This window comes from Cyprinodon variegatus, unplaced genomic scaffold, assembly GCF_000732505.1.
Source record: "Cyprinodon variegatus isolate N-32 unplaced genomic scaffold, C_variegatus-1.0 Scaffold35, whole genome shotgun sequence".
NCBI lineage: Eukaryota > Metazoa > Chordata > Actinopteri > Cyprinodontiformes > Cyprinodontidae > Cyprinodon > Cyprinodon variegatus.
In genome coordinates, this window is record NW_015150488.1 from 1629064 (window position 1) to 1647588 (window position 18525).

At 35.8% G+C, this 18525-nt stretch overlaps 1 protein-coding gene across 2 annotated transcripts in view; it reads right to left on the bottom strand.

Moving 5' to 3' along the window:
- The window catches only part of znf469 (zinc finger protein 469), a 306945-nt gene that overhangs the window by 164964 nt on the left and 123456 nt on the right, over positions 1-18525 (bottom strand). The window lies entirely within an intron of this gene.

Here is an 18525-nt window from a genome sequence, read left to right on the forward strand (position 1 = left end):
ATATATAAAGGACATCTCATCATTTTCCTTAATATCCTCCCTGAGCGGAAACAGTAGTGAGTTCTTTATTGTGGCTTAGGGATCCTGTCCTGTGTGCTGTGAAAGTTAAATGTCTACTGTTTCACAAAATAAACAAAGAGAGATTGTCCCTGAGTAACACACTCTGCCAGCAGACATATTCATAATATTTCCCCCCAATCTGATGATAGCAGGGGAGTTTTCCTTAGCGATAACAGGAATGTTTTCACACCCTTTGGACAAATGCAGTGTTATCATTGCGGTCATTTCATACAGAGAAACCTGGGCTTGGCTTACATAAGTCAAAATCATGCACTGGAGACAATGACTGACAATCTTTTCATCTAGCTGAAAGTTTCATTTATCACATACTTGGAAATTTGTCTTGAATTCCCTTATATTTTCTTTTAAATCAAGCCCATAACCCTTACTTTTTTTCATTAAGGTCGTTTAATGTCTCAATGAACTACACAGTTCTTTGAGAAGCACTAGAGCCGAGATCAGCCTCAGTTCTTAATGATGCAAAAGATTTTGCCGCAGCTCATTTTGTTTCCCCGTTAAATGAATGAGGATTTGACACTGTTGATTCATGGATTGCATGTGCTACAGAGTACATATGTAGTTTAAAACCATAGACTATAACTATACAGAAACTGCAAAAAAATATATATATTTAAAGAGATGTGTTATGTTTTTTCATTTAAAACAGAAGTCTCAACTTTTTCAAAATTTTTAATATGGAAAAATAATTCATTTTAGAACTTTAAAAGACGTATATTCACATCGCTAAATGAAATGGTAAAATACTGAAACCTCGAAGTCCCCAGTCCTTAATACGTATACCTGTTCCTCTACTCCATCTTCTTGTCTAGCATGCACAGATAAAAGAGCTTTTCATGTATATCAATGACAAGCTTTGATAGCATGGATATGCATCTGGTACCATATACTTGTTGAGAAGTGATACAAAGTTTAAATGAAAAGTCCTTTTCAACCTCAGTTAAAATGTATTCCACAGTTGGTATTAATCAGGAAGGAGTTGGGACCACAGACAACAAAAACACCCACGATCAAACACTATAGTATAAGGATCAACATCTAGGAGTCTCCTGCTGTACAGGGCATATATATATACTGTCCTTGCCTTTGTTAACAGGTGAATATCTAAATCATAAAAAAAGGCATAGGTCAGATGAAAACTACATCTTTAGAATTACTGGAACTCAACCTGCTGAGTTTAAAGGTTCATTATAATTATTTACATGTACAGGCCAATTTCAACCTATTGGGGTCTAAATGGATCTTTCAATCTGAACTTAAAACACAACCACCAGGGTAAATATAGAGCATCTAGAAACTATCATGTTTAGGCCATGCAGAGGTCTGACTTGGTGTCAAGACAAGCACTCCATCTACTGTCTACTGACTTATTTGGGATCATGCTGTTGAGGTAAAATGTTCAAAAGGGGAACCTTTATTATCGTCTGGGCTATGTTGTTTGGGAAAATGGACCCTGGTAAGTTCTCAATGACAAATGAACCTCATAGTGGGAATTAAAATATGAAGTCTCAGTCTGACCTACTGTACAAGAACCTATGTATAGAACTGAAGCCTTGAGAAGATGTAGATGTCTTTTTATAGGGGTTTGGCCCTCCCAAAATATGTGTATAGCTAGTATACAAGCAAAAAGAAAAAAAATGCAGTGCTGGTCAACGAAACCCGTTTAAATGATAACTTTTTGTATTTTACTTTTTTGCTCTAAGATTTTAATCTGTTTCATGAATTATACACAAAGGACAGTCAACCAAGTTGTTGTTTTTTCTTCAGATTACTTTTTCCCCCCCAAACTTTTAATAATGATAGTTGGTTCTGTCTCCATTTAGTAACTAGATAACTAATTTTCTTTCAGTTTTGTTTTTTTTACCCTAAATCCAAATCTAAGCTTACTGTCATCCGCAAAACAGGATATGGATATTTAAGCCTGCAGATGCTGTTTGAGTACAAGCCAGTAGTGATGGTGAGTTTCTGATCAAAGAAAGAATTGTGCTCACCCCAGGCATTCAGGAAGATCTAAATATGCAATGAAGACCCCTAGGGTTCAGTTGGCTTCCTGTGCTTTCTTTAAGCACAGGAAGCCAGTCACAGCAGGTTCCTAGCAGGTGGGATGGTGGTGTTAGCACACCTGATGAATCAATTATGATTATCCTGGCAAAACAAGAGAAACATTACTGCTTTATATAACAACACAAAAAGCACACATGCATGCTTTTTGAGATGGTTGGAAAGCTAGCACTGTAAGCAATTAAGATATGCCTAAAGACACACCTGGATGTAAATTCAAATTATAAATTACATACTAAGAAACACTAAAGTAACATAATGTAAAAAGAAAATTTGGAATAAAGTTTGAATAAATCTGCAAAAGTGTTGTGAGCAAAGCAGTTGAAATATCTCAATGCTTTCCATTGTTGGAAAAATATTTCTTCACCGGAGTATTTAGAGGAACTCTTAGATTAGGTGTCTGCGTTCCCAAGATGGCAAAATTATCAGAAATTGACACTGACATGCTATTACTGCTAAGTTACTGGTAAGGAAATTATATTTGTACAAAAGTATTTTAGCAGGAACATGAAAGTATTAGTGGACACTTAAGATGTGTTTATCATCTGCTATCTCAAAACACAATGCCTTTTTTCTTTTTATAAAAAGGATTCAGAGATAAACTTGATTTTTTCAATTCAGCATAGACAACTCAAAGTTGGTCTGTTATAATGAGGCCTCTTTTGTGAACTTTAACAGAAAGAAAACTTTAAAAATATAGCTTTTTTGTTTTTTACAGGTACCATTAGACCATCATGTGGCAATCAATGCCCCTGGAGTGGAAAACTAGATTGGTGGTCTAACTTCACAAGCAGGAGGGTGTCTTCCAATAAAAGGGCATCACACTCAACAGCTTCACAAGGTAGGCATTTAAGAGTGTTGGAGTCAACCTTGATTTACAATTCAGGTTATGTTTATACTTTCATTGATAGTGATAAAATCTGAGTCATGACAGAAAGAATCAGATTGCAGATATAAGCAGAGGTCTACTTGTTGACCAGGTATTCTCTTAGAGATAGGAATCCACAAGGGGCAAGGAGCAGAGCCACTACTCATCCTCATCAAGAGGAGCAATACTGCAAAAGTGGTGTAAAAATGAGTAAAAAATAATTTAAATGAGTCTATTTACCCCTAATTTGACAAATTAACAAGGTACATAAGACAATCCGAGTATTTTTACCTTCAAAATAAGATAATTACATATAATGCTCTTGAAATATAAGGGTTTATATGCGGTTGTTTTTTCTTTATATGTACATTTTCTTATTCCATTGGCAAAGTTTCTCACCTGCTAAATAAAAAATGCACTTATTTAAAAAAAAAAAAAAAAAGACTGATTTATTTTTTTGCAGTGCACCTGAGGTTTTCATTATAAAACATTTTACTTCCTTAGTGTTATACTAAGTTTCACTTGCATAATATACTGTTATCTTTTATATAGAAATTCTGGAAGTAGTCATTTTTCTCACATTTTTCAATTTTGTTTTTGTTAAATTCATCATACTTACTTCAAGGCCAATCAAAGCCTGTTAGTGTGCTTAAATACAAAATTTAAAAACATAGCTTACCTTGTTGTTGCTGCATTATTAACATAATACATAGTAAGTATATGTATTATGTTAACATCACAACAACGACTGCAGGATAATTGCCTTCCAAGACTAGTATTTGACATCCCGTATATCAAGTATCTTATTAATGAACACTCTCCAAGATGACACAAAAATAGCTTAGCTTCTTGAAATCAACCAGTTAGCGAGCCTCACAATGGCAGCTCATGGCAATGCACACAATCAAGTGAAAAGCCTTACAGATGAATAAAATGCATCATCTAAGTTAAATGAGAAGAATTTGTCACATTTCATTAACCCTACATTGAGCTGAGCAGGTCTGATGAAGTCATGCGTTCTGAGAAGCATTTTGCTTTAATTTAAGATACTTTCACTACAGTACCCAGGTCATCAATCATGTCAGGACTTGGGCTGCCTGGAGACAAGATGCGGAAACAGCCGCATACACTAACATCCTGAACCGCATGCAGACCCTCAAAGGCATAACTGCACATTCTAGCACAAGAGGACCACTGTAAATTTAGTCATTCACTATTCATGTCGCCCAGAGGGCCTTTTTTTCCTCTTAATGTACACATCTGTGAGGCAACCTTCCATAATCAGTCAAGCCAAATGGCTTCAAACAAAAGAAGCAATAAAGCATTTTCACTCTGTTTCTGGCTCAAACAACCAGAAAGAAATTATCTTTTAGAAGATATTCAATATTATTGAAAATACAATACAACAAGTGGGTTGATGAATTAGGTTGAGTGATTAAATCTGGAAAAAGAAACAACATATGAAATAACATTTTGCTGTGAGCGTTTTTCATATATTGATGTTTTGTGAGTTTCTGTCTATGTCATGCACAACCTTAAATCAGAATGAGCAAAATCTACAGCACACCGATCCAAGTTTAAAACCCGTATTGACAAAAACAAAAACCGAGGCCCGCAAATCCTTTCCATCACTCCATTATTCTTCTCCATTACACTCTGCAGACGTTTCCAATACGGTTTTTATCCCAAGTTAAGTTGAAATATATCTGGGTTTTTTTTTAAGTCTGTCTAAGGGAAACGCATGTGTAACGCTGAATGGCCAATACTGCTATTGAATACTTCAGAGCTTTAATTTTTGCTTTTGCCATTGATCAGATATTACTTGTGACAATTGGGAAAAACACTTTTTTGCTTTCCTTTTTCTTCCTGTGGTTCATTTCTCCTCTGGCGTACATCTACACTATGACACATTCTCATCAACTTATCTGAACTCTGGGTTTTATTCCAGACATTATTTGGGCTTAGAAAGCTTAGTTAGATGCTCCCATTGGTAAACAAGATTTCAGTTTACATGGTAACACATTACAACAGATGTTGAAAAGTGGCAGAATTTTTCAGCAGCACAGCATCCAAACCAGCAGGAGCAAACATTATTTTGATAAAAATATGTTTCCACTAAAGAAAAACCTGCAGTAATGTTTCATGCGGCATTTCTATGCAACAGATATTGTACTTGTACAAAACAGTTATATCCAGTACCAATTTACTTAAGCCCATATTTTATAACAAATACGTGCTTAACTTACCATATCAAATTGTAAATTGTTATGCATAACTTAATTTAGATATATATATATATATATATATATATATATATATATATATATTTTACTTTGCATCCTAATTTAACTCTATTTGGTGAATTAGGATCTCTGATTTCTGCACCGTAACACTGCTTTTGGACCGTAAAAACTGCAGGGGACCAATAAAGACTTTTCCATTTCATTATTACATTAGCCAGATAGGACATACAGTGTTAGAAAAACATGGATTTAGTAGTAAGGCACTAGAATGTCATCAATAGCTATCTCAATAACAGATATGTGACAAATTGTATGTTGGAGATCTACACAAGGAAGGGGATGTTTAAATAGACTTTGTACTAAAAGTACCATGTAAAATGTAATTGTAGGGAGATTGGTGTTTTTTCTTCTACAGTATTAAGAATTATTTCACCTGCTTTGTTGTATGTTGGTGAAAAGCTGTTAATTTCAGCCTCTTCTCACTCTAATGAAACAAAAAATAGAAACCATTGGAATAGTTTTAAAAACTATTAGTGTGGAAAGAGACCTCTTCTCCTAAGTGAGAGATGAAGTGTGTGGTTTAAAAACGGAAGCCAGAGGAGCTTGTGGAATATATGGAAAGAAAAAAAAAAGATGATTACACACTTTAATATTACAATACAGCAAAAAGTTTAAATGCTGTGGGCCTTTTAAAGCCACCTCATCACTCATTCTAAGCAGCTTGTCTGTCTCCAGGAAATACCTCCTTAAAGCAATCCGTCATGATACATCCAGTGGACCTGTCCATGTAAAAAAGCAGAGCTTCTGCTGCCAGTACTGGACAGGCTTCATGATCATTTCCTTCCGTAAATCTCCCAGAAGAACTCAGCTCCTCATTTCTTACATTACCTTGGACTCTAAAGTCAGAGCAAATATAAATCCTGTACATTTTCATGAAAAAAAAAAAAACAAATTGAGCAGCATCTACTTCGGCATGAAATCTCCACAATGATGCCCAAGAGCTCCAAGCACAAGCTGGAAGATATCCCAGAAACATCAAGAAGCTTTGCATTTATACCAAAGTAGAATAAATTGTAGGAAGAGCTCTGTTCTTTTGTGGTCATATCAAAAGTCTGGATAGATTTTGAGCAGCATGTCCAATTGAAATTGAAATTGTTGAGGTTTACATCATCACTGCTTGAAGTTGTTGAAGTTGTACATAAACCTCCATGTGACTCGGCATGAATTCAGATTAGTGACAGTATCAAACAAGCTAGTTGGATTGGCGGTCTCTGTGGTGGAGAGCCCCCTCCAAAAAGTGGTCTGAGAAACATTCAAATTAGGTAGGAAAACCTGAACAATTAAAACAACACATTTTCATAGAGGTGGTTTAAGTTTTTTGAACAGACAGGTTCTCACGTATACGTGCATATGAGCAGGTAAATGTGTTTAGAAATAGAAGTTGCTATGCTGATTGGAGATCAATATAAAGGCTTAATTAAAGCATAAATTGCACAGACGTGACTGTACTGTCCATCACACTCAGAATTTTAATGATGATAAAATGACAGATATACACTGTGTACGAATAGCTAAATAACCATTGGGCAAACGAGCAATTGTTCAATATCTTTGTGGATTTTTTAATGGTTCCTTCTTTCCTATTTTATTTAGAAGAACTCGGTAGTGAAAGGAGCTGGCCAAAGCACTTTTATAGGAGTACTTGGGTGCTGCTAGCTCCTTGATTTTTGCAGTAGTAAACCTTCCCATAAATGTCAAATAGAAAAATGATATACATTTTAAACAAGCACCACACCTCAAAGTGGCAGCCTTCCCATTTCCTAAAAAGCTCTTGGAAGTCTGTATTATTTTGAAATACACTGAGTAGCCACACATTGCTTTTACCGAGTTGATCTTCATCATAACTCCCTCACTTCTTCATTGCATGACTCAGCCATGAGTAAAAAACATTCCTCTGAGATTTTGTTCTTGGTTGTTATCAGACAGCTGTGGCAGATCTGTTGGCTAAAGATCCAAGAAATTGATGCTCTATTGGATTGACATCTGGTGACTGTGAAGGTCATATGAGTACAATAAACTCACCTTTAAATAAACTAGATAAAGTTGAAAGTTGAAGCTGAAAGTAGCCATTGGAACATTTTTATTATGTAAGATTATAGATATTTTTTTAAATATCTAATTGAACCAAAAGATAGCAGAGTAACCTTCAATGGATAAGGTCAAAGGCTGTGTGTGAATCAATTACAGTTCAAAGAGCAACAGGGTCAGAGAAAAAATGAGTAACATTAAACATGCATGTACGGTACATAATATTTACATCATGCTTTGTGTCATCGAGGGTGGAATCAGTATAAGCTTTGCTCATGCTGTGCAACACATTTTTGGAAAACAGACCAGTTGCTGGCTGCCCTTCTAGTTGCTGCTAAGCAAGATTGACTGACTGCCCATTGCAAGTGGGGGCACAGACCTGTATTTGCTGAAGTCAGCTAAATCAGCACGATTGGTGGTTTTCACTTGAAACCAAAGTCTCTAACAACACAGAAAAGCCGCTAGAAGCATCGGTAGTCACTTTGAAAAAACAAAACAACAAAAACCAAATGGTTCTGAAAAGTCGATAAATATAGCGACAAATTCACTAAATTTACAGCAGTGTAGATGAAAGTTAATGAGACAGACATGGGAGAGAAAAAATGTTAGCCCCTTCCATCCATCCACTTTCTTACGGAGGAGGGGGTCAGCAGTACATTGTTTTAAGATTAGGAATCTCTTTCGGGAATTAAATTCCACCCTAACAATACCATTGTTGGTCCTTGACACCAATCTGACGTGTCTTTTGGGCCTTTTTGATACCGGGTTTTGGTGCACATCCCTAATGACAACAGGATGGAAAAGAGAAGCACATAATAAGGGATCAGAAAATATGGACATAAATCCCTAAAGGATTAACCAGTAGGTGTAATGACTGGAACATCAACAGGTGTGGATCATCAAAACAAATGCAGATAGATGTTCAACATTTGAATCAGTTTTTGTCCATGTCAAAGCTGGTCTACTGCACAAAAATTTTACAGTTTTCTAATTTCTGGTCTAAATTCGAGACACAAGTTTAAAGCTGTTGCTGTTATAAAACCCAGGCTCAGAGAAGTCTGGAAAATGATTCAAACATAATATGGCAGGTTGATACCAAACAGCTCATATTCCAAACAAGGATGAGACGTAGAACAGAGTAGAGGATGGCTGCGAGAAACTGAAGGGTATAGGGGTTGGGGGAAAAAAATTGGCCTTAAATAAAATAACAAAGGCTTATGTAATAATCCCAAAAGTTCTTAGTTGAATTTACCTAGTTTCTTTTTTTGTTTCTTGAAAAGACAACTGAGGAACCATAACACTACCGAAGCCTCCAACAGAGTTTTAGGTGAAATGGGGATTGAGGAACAATCCACAGTTGTGATGGGATCTGATGTGGGATGTGACAGTAATGCTAGGGTGGCAACAAGCCAGAGGTTGACACCAGACTCTTCATTCCACAAGGAATGAAGCCAGTCTGGCTTGGTGGCTCTGAAATATACAGCATTCCCCCCTCTGACTAACCATCACCAATGTGGTAGCAATCAGTTGTGGCTAAAAAGATGTTGATGGAAAAAGAATACCAATAGCCACTTGAATCATTCACCTCCCCACATGAGGCGCCCCAACGTTCCCATTCATACCTCGCAGAGTCAGAGACTGTACATTTTGAGAGATGAACAAACTAACATGGCTGTTCTGGGTAGAGCAACAGAGACAGACATGCCAGTGGTTAAGACGGCTGGCAGGGGTCAAAACACCGCAGATTCCCTCCACTTCTCTTCCTTTACCCGAGGACACACATATGAATGTTTTCTCCTGCTACCGGAGAGGATATAAACACTGTTATCCTTTCTGCTGATTACCCCATAAAAACCCACAGTACAAAATTGCACCATTCTTATGGTAATTTATGTCTTAATGGATTTACAAGGTTGCTCTAGGCCTGAGGTGGGGAGGTTTTCACGCTGGAGCGTTGAAAGTCCTCAGGCAAGTGAGAAAAGTTTGACTTATGGGGACACTAAATCAAATCTCCACAGCATATAGATCAAAGATGCAGTTAAAAAACAATCCTGCGCCCACAAACAGACATAGTCACAACCCCTAACACAGTCCCAGACACATCCTTGGCAAGAGAGTAAGTTCTAATTCATGCCCCCTTTCCACACACATACTGTACATGCAGCTCACACATATATACACACACACACACACACACACACACACACACACACATTACAGAAATCTGTAATGATTTTTGATAGAAAATTACCTGCATATTTTGGAATTTCTAAACAGGTACAGTAACTACAATACTTTATCTTGCATTAATTAGAGTTTCTGTGAAAAATGAAAATAAACAGATTGTTTGAACCTGTTTATTTATCCATGACTGTGCGGACATCTGAGTTGTGTCGTTTCTTTCTGCTAAATCCCCTCGAGGTAAACTTCATGTTAGGCTAAATGTTGTTAAAAAACTGATGTTTCACTGACACTCAATGTTTTAATAGCATAGTTATTGCTGTACTCCAACTTTTGGTTTAGTTCTTAAACAGTGTTGTCAAATTTAAAACTAAGGCAGTTTGTGATAACAGCTTTTAAGCTGTCTGCAGAATGGTGAAGCATTTCTTTTTCGAACTTCAGCCCAGATTTTTTACTTTGGATACTCAAACCAGAAGAGAAAAAGCAGAGACATTGGGTTGGTCTAAGAGTTATGCATGATTTCTGCACAAATTTCATCTCTAACCTTTTTCATGCGTGAAAAATTAAGTATAACAACAAAAACCTACAGCTCAGAGCTATATGAAAATTTAAAAACAAAGAACCTTATTTTTCTACTGTTTGCTTGTCTAAACAATGTGTTTCACTCAGAAGTGCTCAGTTTATGCTTATATTTTTCTACTTTGGGTTATTTTTTTTCCCCTCTGACTCATTGCCTATTACTGGTCCCTACTGTGGGATCAGAATGAGGCATTGGAGAAGTAAATACCGACTATTTGTACTGTGGCCTCATTCCTGCTTAGCTTTCATAGATATGTGAAACAATAATGATGCTCCTAATAAGAACTATATTTTCCTGTGTGTACCCACTAGTTGTTTGGGATGAGTATACTGCAACCTTTACTTTACTACTTTTTTTTTTTTATGCAATGAAGTTGTTTTTATTAATAAAGAACTGTAATATATTTTTTTCTAAAAAAAGAAAAAAAGTGACAAGAGTTAAACAAAAATGTTGTTAAAGTTAGTTACAAGTTAGATTGAGAGATATCCTATATCAATATATATCCACCTTTTAAGTGTTTTAAAGTTGTGGATATTTGGCCTATATTTTTGGCTAATTTTGCAGTGAGATATTTGATTATGCTGTCTTTGTGAAACATTGCATTGCCCAACACAGCAATCATTGCCTTAAGCTTTCCTAAAAGTGATGGCATAAATCTGTCCTGGAAGGAATTTTTTTTCTCATGATTTTTGTTGTTGTTTGTTTTTTCATTTATTCATTCATTTTGTTGAGCATTTGTTTTTCTCAGTTGGTCCATTTGTAAAGTTGTCTTTGTTCCTTAGAAAAGAAAAATTATATTTTTTGGATGCATGTCCATTTACATATAAAAGATATGTTACATATTTCAGTGAAGTGGTCCAGCTTTGCCACTCTTACCCCCAAGTAAAATTTTCTAAATCTGCAACTGTATCGGTTGGAGACAAAAGAAAAAACGCTTTTTCTAGTTCTACTTTAATTTAGTTTTTGCTGCCCACAATGGTATATTTCGATGTACAAGATAAATGTTATAATGTTGTCATACAAGTAGTCTCTAAATTCAAATAAGAATAGGATGGAGTGAAGATGGGAAGATAGGGTTTCAGAGATCAGGACTACAACCTTCGAGACAAAGTTCAAGACACAGACTAGATCTTCTGAAACCAAGACAAAAACCAATGCACCGAACATTGTCCAGATATATCTTGACAAATATTTCTGGACATTAATGTAAACTACAAAATGCAAAAATTTATAAAAAAATCTGTGAAATCAGCTACCAAAATTACTTTTTCCTATTAAACTAATAAACGTCATAATGAAATTTAATAAATGAGGCTACACACAGATACACACCCTCTACTTTAATTAAATAGTTTACATTTTCCAGCAATTCAGTAATGAATTGTAGAAAACATCAAGAGTAATAAATCTTTGTCATAATAAGGAAAAAATATGTTTTGAAGTTTTGTGTCAAAGCTTGTGTTGAAATTTGTTCTTTTTAAAGAAGTAGTTTATTTTTACAAGATTAGAGTACAAACCCTAAAACAACTAGTTCTTTGGGGGTCTAATTCGATTCTCCCAGTATTTGTCAAGTTGCCCTTAAAACATTATGCTCTTTCTGCCTCTGCTTTTTTCTCATCATAGTACCGTAATCTGGTCTGTGTCTGTTGGGCTGTGACTCCTGGATTGCATCCTGGATTGAAATATTAGCTGTGCTGCTGCTATCAACACCTCTGTTTATAGATGTTGTAGCTTGGCCTGTTTCCAGTGTAGTCATCTTTCTTTTACTGTGACTAGCAGAATTGGCTTGGAGCCTGTCTGACTGGCTGTGTGTTTCCTGGACTGGACCAACTGTGTAGCTGGTTGACAGTTACCTTTTGTATCTTTGCTCCTTTCTGTATCTCTGCTTCTGTTTCCTTGAACCCCAGTCAGCCTCAGCAGATGGCTGATCAACCTGTGCCTAGTTCAGCTGGAGTTTTCTTCCTGTTAAAAGGGAGTTCTCCTCTCCACTGTCATTAAATCATGCTTGCATGTCTGCAAGTCAATCACCGGATGCAATTAACTGTTTTTTCTAACCATCTGACTGTGTTGTCTTTATTAAGTGCCTTGAGATGTCGTGTGTTCTGAATTGGTGCAATATAAAATAACTGAATTTAATTTAATTTAAGCGGCTGCCCATTTTTCCCCTCTCAGAAACTGTCACTAATACTCATATGTGCTGAATCCTTCCTATCAGGTTAAATCAGTATTACAACAGTTAGCCTACAGTATGTTGTAACATTTGCCCAAAGTTCAAAGTAAATGAGGTATTTACTTTCATTTTATGTGCACTATAAATGTATAGTTTAATAACAAGAGGTCTTGTTATTGGACAGAATTTGCACAATTCCTAGCGTTTTTCTTTCTCTTTTTTTCAAAGTCTTCATGCTTTTGAAAAGCGTATTTACTAATTTTCAAACCCAAGGGCATGTTAGGTGGTAAGACATCAGGTGTGTTCTTAGCGAAAGAAGGACTGAATGTTAGTATTTTTAAAGCAACAGATCGAAAGCCGCAATGGTTTTCTAAACATTCTTAAGTTTTCAGGGCATGAGCAATAACAGTGTTCTATTTACTGAGATGACGGGATACCACAAGGCTCTAATCACTGATGTTTATCATTAACATACAGTATAATGTGCCTTTGCAGCTGAAGATTTAAGGGCGTTATGTTTTTGTTTTTTTTCTCACAAAATTACTGTCTCGAACCTGATTCTATGCGCATTTAAGCTTTTGTGGAATTAATATGTTTAGACTATTTCAGTCTTTGATAAAATTTCAGTCAGGATGTTGAACAAAAATTCTGATCTCAACAATTCAATGGTGTTGTTAACTGTTTATATTAGATAAGATCAGATAAGATGAGCTTTATTGATCTCACAGCGGAGAAATTCACTGGTCATATTGGCATAATAATTAAAGAAGGTGCAAACAAGGAGGAAAAGGTGCATTAAGAATAAACAATATACAGTATATCAAGGTATATACCGTATATCAAGATAAATAAGGATTAAGGTGCAAGTGTACATGTATCACACACAATGAAAAACAAAATAAAAAATGGGGAACCTTAAGGACTTAACAGTATACACTGAGAAAAAAATAATGCAACCCTTTTTGCCATTTACTTATTCATACTTAGTTACTTTAACACAATTGTTTTATGTCCTACCCAGCTAACATGACTGTATTCACCACAGCAATAGAAAACAGTTGGAATAAAAGAGCTTAAAGGGCAGCTTATGGAAGAGAAGCTTTATCCTGTAGTTTTATTTACACCTTTCCAAATCAGACTGCAGTATTTTTTTATATCCCCAAACAAAATGTTCTTGTAGAAAAAATAAAAGAAAAATATTACTATTAGCAGGGTTGTAGCAGTTCAAAGCACATTTCTTACTCATGTTACTTCTTGCACAGACAATCCAAACCACGGTGGCTGATTCACAATCCAACAAATCTACCTTCTCATTATCATACTTTCTAATTGGGGATATTTTTCAAGCTGACAGTCACAGAGATGTGAACAGGGTGGGGTGGAGAGTGGAGATTGCCCTGGCTTAGCTTTGTGCTTTCATGGCTCACTGGGCCTCCTATTATTTCCCTGATGGCCTTTTAAAAGAAGCTCATCCATCACCCACTGACAGCATCTGTCTCTTTCTAACCTCTTTGGCCTGATATGAAATAATATTTTTAAAAACTCAAGGCTGTCACTGTAATGGACAGCTATTCCCATTGGGCAGTAGGAAATCAGAGCTTTGAAGCGTGTCACTCAAACACACTTTGTGTGTGTGCCCATGTATTTTTTACCTTGTGTGTATAGTGTAAGGCCAATTTCTGAGGAATATGGTGCATTATGGGTGTTTGCAGGTATTAGAAGGGAACAGTCAACTGGTTTCCATAAAAAATGTTTTCTTTATGGGTTGGTTGTTCGGTTTAGGACTAAGGTGTGAATTGATTTTATGTCAAATTTAGGGCTATTTATATGTTGGTAATGTTAGGTGCAGGATTAAGGGTTTGAGTTAGGCCATAAGAATGAATGCAAAATGAAAGAAAATGAGTGCAAAGAATAGTTGGACATAACATGTATGTGTATGTGTGTTTGTATATCTGTCTAGACATTTTTCCAATTTCCCCATCAAATTGAGAATCAGTAGTTGCAAAGTGAGGACATTTTGCTGGTCCTCACAAGCTATTTTGCTAATGGTTTGGTTTAAGGATAAGGTGTCAATTGGATTAGGGTGAGGTATGCATTGGTAATGTTTAGGTTTAGGGTTCGTTTTTTTAAGGTTAGGGCATAGAAAAGGTTGAAAATGACTGAAAATCAATGTAAGTCAATGGGAGTCTACACCTGGTCCTCACTAAAATGGAAGTTCGTAATTTGTGTGTGTGTGTGTGTGTGTGTGTGTGTGTGTGTGTGTGTGTGTGTGTGGGTGTGTGTGTTTGTGTGTGAAGTTGAATCAGAACTCTACATAAATGCATGACAAACAGAGACACAAAAATGTAATATATAAAAATGTTTTGACTCTTAAATGACCATGTTAAGGCTCATGCTTTATCTAATAAAAAAAATATGACGCTCTGCTGCATCCAGCATTCTGTCTATCATTAATCACTGGCAAGAGATTAGACAATTACATTCAAATGACGCATACAATTCTGATATGTTTTTATTTTTCTAGCCGTTTATTTCTTTTAAAAAATATCTTGACATTATGAACACATGTCAATCTTCTGCACAGTTTTCCTTCAAAAGTCAGTCCATTTGCCCTACTCAGGGAGATTTGTCTCAGAGTTTATGTGCTCATATGTCTGTTAAGCATATACTCACATTATGATGATCTGTTTTAAGCTTAATCTGTGTACTTCTTTCCTTTTGCAGAATTATGTTTATAGTCAACAAGTAACTTGCACTCTGTGCCCATCTGGCATGCTCTATAGGATAAAGAAACGGTAGAGTTTGGTTGGGATTGGTTAAGATTTGTCAGTAACACAAACAAACTACTGTCCTGCCTGTCCACATGTGAAGAGAATTAGGATCTAATGAGCTGGGTCAGACTTGGTTTTAGGATACAATGAAATAAGGAGGGAATGGGTCCAAGAATAACAGGAAAGTTATTGCAATAGATGTGCATTCCTAATGATTATATAAACACTGAAATGAATGGATTCCTTTGCCCATACAGCTGTTTTGTTTTCGGTTTTGTTGCCTGCATTTAGAACAATACACTACAATGATAAAGACCATGTCCAAAGTACTAAAAGCAATATTAAAGCAATTTCTGTTCACTGTATATGGTGGGCTCTCAACCGAGAAGCTACACTAATTGTTTGAAAGAACTAACCCTGTGCACATGTACAAAATTTTCCCTAATGCAGCTATAAACTTTAATGCATGTGATGGCAAATTCTATGATAGACAACACAATGTTCTGTGCTATTGAAATTAATTAAATAAAAGTAATTGTTTCCTAAGTTCTTTAGTTTGTTTTGGGGTTTTTTTTGTTCATTTCTTTTTTAAATACATAGAGCTTCTGTATAAAAAGTTTGGTTTTCATTTGTGTAAATTCGGTTGAGTGAACCACTCAATAATTGATGAACCACCTTAGGTTGGAGCTACAGATTAAAGGCTAAATCTCCACCAACTCTGTGCTCAGTCCATGCTCAGTTTACTGCGGGAGGAATCACATGATCTAATGTGTTGTGGCCAGCATACTGGAGTGAATCCAATCATTTTTCATAATAAAACACTATTTATACACGGAAAATAAGTCTGTTGCAAATAATAGTAGTTATTAATTATTGTTGTGTGACCCGGGACCAAATGAGAAACAGACTGATACCGGGCCGGGTTTAAGGGTTGGAGAGCACTGATGTAGAAAGCATTTTCCTCAGTGGAGTGCATTTTGATTGTTGGCAAAAGCTTTTGAGGGATGGCACCATCATGGTAAATTTGCTGATGGGCTACACTATTTAAAAGTTCAGTAGCACCCTATGACATGTTACTAAAAAGGCTGTAATTTACATTGTTTCTTTGCAGTGATGCAATAGCAGTGCTGTTATAACTGCCCAGGCTCCAACTGAGGCTGTGTAAAAAACAAATCACAGCAAGGAGGTACCTCCTAGGGAACATACATAAACCAGTCTATGTTGAAGCATTAATTGTGAGTGGAGAGGTATAGCCTAATGAATTGGAAGGTTTCAAGCAGTACAAATCCAGCCTTAATGGCATAAGCCATAAAATATGTGTAATTGCAGTATTTAGCCATCTTACAGGTCCCAAAATGTGTTAAATACAAATAAAAATGATCCTCAAAGGGAGTTTACATGTTCTGATTGCACATGTGTTTTCTTGTTCTTGTAATTATTTTGTTACAATTCTTTGATGCACATTGATGGAGACCTGCATCCAGGCATTGGCACACACCGGAGCTTGCAGCCAAAGCAATTATAGTATACCATCATTAATGGTTTTAATTTGGCAACACAGATAAAGTTGTTTTAGTTAGCTCATCCAAGGGGCTTCGAATAGAAGAGGCAGCATTTGTAGCTTGTTTTCAAAAAATCTTAACCTCAAATGGTTTCACTCTTATGCTAACAGTACATTATTGATGAAATGGGGAAACTGAGAAAACCAGGCTCTGCACATGGATAAGTATAAGTACAAAACAATAAGTAAAACCTATTTATATATCAAATTTCAAGATATAAAATTCACAAAGTGCTTTACAATATACTAACAAAAAGGCCAAAATATGTAACAATGTATTACAACTGAGGAAAATAATCAAAGCTGATTTAAAGATATATTTTTAACTTGCTTTTAGAAAGGACCTCTGAGGCTGCAGCTTTGAAGTCCAAGGGATGAGTTCCATTGTCTGGCTCCCACTTAACAGAAGGCTCTGTCTGTTTTAATATGTTTTTACTTAATTTCTGGCATCATGATAAAGCCCTGAACAAAAGACCACAGCTACTTGCCAAGGACTTTAGGGTGCAGAAGTCATCTAACATACTTTAACCTGGTCCCTGTGTGTATAGAGCTTTCCAAGTGAACAAAATAAGTCAAATTGCATTCTGAAAATAATAAGGAAGCCAATGTAGTTGCATAAAGATTTGATTAATGTGTGTAAGGGTTTTGTCAGATGCCTGACAGTGCTGTTTAGAACAACTTACAGCCCTTCTAGGGAGGTTTTTCTCAGACATTTTGTGAAGTGTGCTGACTTATCCAAATGTTAGTGAATAAAAGCATGAATAATTATTTCAAGGTTTAGGATGTGACACAATGGAGTTCAGTTTGGAAATATTTTTTAGATGATAAAAACAGAAATGAACAGAGGCTTGAATGTGTGTCAGTTGTTATGCCAAGGTTGAAAATAAGATTTTGCCAAAGAACTAAGACTTGCAGGTGTCTCTTTCACCCTGAACAAGCTTTTCTCTTGACTATTTTCAGTTTTAAAAACTGCCATCCATTGTTTAATAGGATTACCAAACAATGTATTTTAGACTTTAAAGGGTAGCAAAAACAGAAAATGATTGGATTGTGCTCCTGAAAAAAAAATGGTAATAGTAATATTGTAAATTTCGATACATTTATTTGGCATGAAAAGACAAGCAGGGCACTTTTAAACTTCACCGGAACATTGTATATTATTCCAAACCTTCTGAAAGTAATTACAGAATCGTTTCCATTTCCTTCATATAATTCTGCAATCTGTTTTGTGCAGACACACATAAACATCCATCAGAATATATGAATATTTTTTTATATAACTCTCAACCTGTAAGTATTGTTGAAGACATTTACAGTAAATGTCAATGTCATAATAAAATCAACAAACCTGCAAAGCTTCATCATCCAAAGGCATGCGAAAAATTCCAGTGCGCACGCACGCACGCACACACACACACACACACACACACACACACACACACACACACACACCAACCCCACATAGAAACTGTTAACTACTTAAAGCTGCTCTGAGAGTCTCTGCTATCCAACAGTGGGAAATACTAAGATACATTGCTTTCAGTGGTAAAATGCAACTCACATTATTAGCACGCTACTTATAATGTGAATAGTTATTATATCAGTGATTTTTTTGTTGTTGTTATTTTTATATATATATATGGCCTTGTAGTTCTCCTAATTGCATGGTTGTCCTAAGGGTACCATTATACCATAATGTTTTCAGAAACAGTTCAGGTGAGACTAATAATGTGAGTAAAAGCTGCATTCCAATTCAGCTTGCCTGTACCAGAAAACAGGAGTTTTGTATGTTGGCTTGATGAAATCGTTTATTGCATGGAGAAGAGCCAGCCTTATTAAGTGTTGGAAATGTTGAGTTTATATTTTTTTTATATACTGTATATATATATATATATATATATATATATATATATATATATATATA